Source organism: Camelina sativa, chromosome 10 (genome assembly GCF_030686135.1).
Source record: "Camelina sativa cultivar CO46 ecotype springtype chromosome 10, ASM3068613v1".
NCBI classification, from domain to species: Eukaryota; Viridiplantae; Streptophyta; class Magnoliopsida; order Brassicales; family Brassicaceae; genus Camelina; species Camelina sativa.
Window position 1 is genome coordinate 20,666,770 of NC_141889.1, and position 3,532 is coordinate 20,670,301.

The following is a 3,532-nucleotide window of genomic DNA, read 5'->3' on the forward strand; positions in this document are numbered from 1 at the left end:
AAATTGTAGCTCCAGTTGATAATATACCTTACACAAATCACATGCCACTTTTTGTAATGGCTTACATATCATTTTTTCTATATTTCCTAACCATTGATTTTCTTTTTTTGGATATAATATTTTTTCCAATATTTTTTCATAGTTTTTCAAAAAAAAAGTGTGCTCCTTACAATGTCTTTGTTTTAGATCAAAACATTTAAGTTAAGTTAAGTAATTAATCTTTTCTTTCTTATAAGTAAAATTTAATAATAAATTTTATGGTCTATGTTTCTTAGAAACTAATGTTTCACTTCAATTTTATTTTGGGCAATTATCATAAATACCACTAAAATATGTTTTTATTCCAAAAATAAAACAATTTAGTTTTTTCCCCAAAAATACCACTAAAATGTAATTTTTTCAAAAAATACCACATAATTGAACTAAAGTTCTAATACTAAAAACTAATTCCTATATTCTAAATACTAAACCATACCCCTAAAAACTATACCTTAAAACTAAATGTGTCAACCCAAACCTAAAAAAAAATATTCTACATCCTTAAAAATTAATTTTTTGTGTTTGTGGTAATTTTGGAAAAAAAAACTTTTGTGGTATTTTTGGAAAAAAAACTAAAATGTGGTATTTTTGGAAAAAAAAACTTTTTCAGTGGTATGTAAAGGAATTTCTCTTTTATTTTTTTGTTTAGATTTTTATAAATACAATTACATAACTTGTTTTTGTAATCCACCATGCATTAAAATCTTACTTACATTCTAAAACTCATTAACCATTCTAAAATTGGAATATAATCATTTTTGGTTATAATATTAATAATAACATTATTACTAAAACAAATTTATAATATTATTTTGGGATGCTTGCAAAAATAGACTACAAACTTGAGTCAATTGCAATGTTAGACTCATTTTTTTCTCTCTCCAACATTTGCCACTTTCTTCCTATTAAATCTGTGTCCATTCATTGTATTCACAAAATTGCCATTATTTCTGATTTATTTGAATTTCTTGCAAAAATGTTTATGACATTCATATCCTCATCTTTTTCTTATATTTACGGTTGTACCATCGCCATCAATTTTCCAACAACCATGAACAACCAAATTTGAAACTCTTAAAGCTTCAACAACCTGAATTTGTAAGCTTAAATAACACTCAATGCTAAGAGAACTTCATTTTCTTCCATCTCCTCTCCATTTTAATCCAAGAAAAATTTCAAGTCCATTTATCTTGTTATTTACAGACATAAATACGCATTCAAACAAACAGACACGATGAAGAAAGGTTCACAGATTTTAGAACTTAATTGAAAGTTCTACGAAACCAAAGAGATTAATACCACAATGAGTATTATACCGGCGATTAAGACATTCTCGACCACCCCCTTACACGACGAACTGACAAACGTAATTCTTTCATCTGGTCTTTCACCTTGTCTAGCTCCTGCTGAACCCATAGCATTTCCTCATTTTCCAGGATGGCTGTAATAGAATCCCTTTGGTCAGCAAGTCCACCTCTCATTGCCTGAAGTTCTTGCATAATAACCTCATCCCACCATTTCATAATATGTTCATCTCCATCCTATACCATAGAAATAAATAAACCATAAGAATATTATATATACTCATATAATAACAACAAATAAACCACCAAACAATCTAACAACCTCATGGTTATTGCATCCAATGAAAATTCTTCCAGGATTGTCGGCTGTGGTGGAACATTTCATAACGGTTTCCCTTCCGCAAAAACATTTGTCAGGAATTCCAACTGTCAGGCCAAGAAAGTTTACTTCTGGTGGACCTTCACTCCATACTTGCAAAGAACTAGAAGATGGCTGAGTGTAGCTGTGTAACCCTATACATGTGTGCAAAATGAACAAAAAACGATGAGAACATATATATTTACGAACAAAAATAGCTATAGCGTTACTAAAGCAAATCGTTGACGATAAACAAAGAAATACTTATCTGAGATGTTCTTGAGATTTGAAGAAGAGAAATGATGAGAATCTGAATTTCCGAGAACACAATTTCGGAAATCTTTGAGAGAAATTTTGGAGAGAGAAATTTCAGAGAGAGAGAGATCACGTAAAAACTAGGTTTCGTCGACAGAAAGAAGTATATATATCTTTAAATTATCCGGTTAGGTTGAAAACAAGGAATCAGTACAAATTCGGTTAGGTTCAGCTAACGGTTTGGTTAAATTATTAATATTAATATAATATTAATAGATGATGGCATAACAAAGTCAACTACGAATATTCCACAGAGAAGTCTACTTAACCAAAACCCTAAATCATATAATTTTAACCTAATCAGCCTTTCCTCTCTTAATTTGAATCGTTTATAGGTAAATTTATTTTATTACAATGCAGGAAGTCTATGTGGTTATTATTTGGTCAATAGGTTTATCAAATTATTTTTTATAAAATTTTTAATTAAAATTTAAACTATAATTAAGGAGTAGACCTACCGTTATGTCTTCACATATACTCAATTTGTAATCTACCTTAAATAAATCTATTGCAGATTTCCTCCGGGTTACATCTGTCATTTCGGCTTTTGTTTTTTGTTTGGTCGTAAGGGAGTCAACTGTAATTTCAGTACCCTTAGTGGTTATGTTTCTCAAATATCGAATATGGAGTCTACTATGCATTCAAGGCCAAATAAAGGTATACAAAATGCAATTATCTCTATTATTTTTACTATTTTAAATTTCTCATTTATTTTACATAATTCATTTTTAGATAGTTATTATTTTTATTATTTACTAAAAAATTATATTATTGTTTATAATATTTTAAATTTATTTAATTTTAGTTAATTCGTTTTTATGCATTTTTAATATTATTAATTATAAGTAATAAATATGCAATGAATAAATATTAAAAATAATATTTTTTTAATGCAGAAAAAGTTGATTAGATGGATGCTGATGTGGAGGAAGGAGAAGTGAGCAAAGTTAATTTTATATATATAGATAATATTGTAATGGTGAGCATATTAGATTTACTAAATTTACCAATGCTTATAACTTTAATTTATCAATCCGTCGATGTAGACCGTTAAACACCTATTTTCATAAATTAAATAATATATCTCTGTTTAAAAAAAAAAGAATAACAACATATACAGAAAATATATTTACATTATTCATATATATTATATAATAATTCAAAATAATTTGAAAATGAAATCATAGACATATGATAGTTATGATAGTAAAATCATAATTTTTAAATCTAAACAAGATAACCTAAATAAAATAATTAAAATCAAATAGTATGGTATAGTTAGATATCAAATCTTAATTTTAAAGTTTTGATTGCTTAACAATGTTTTCGTCCACTACTTAATTAGAGAAAGAAAGTGATTTTTTTTCTTTAAATGGTCTTATGAATTATGATTAATGGCATTTGATGTAATGTTTTACAAAAAAAATGTAAATACATAGGAGTACTTCTCTTTTGTATGGATGGACACTCCATGTAAAAAAATAATTAGAATAACCCAAATCTGATGATTTAAATT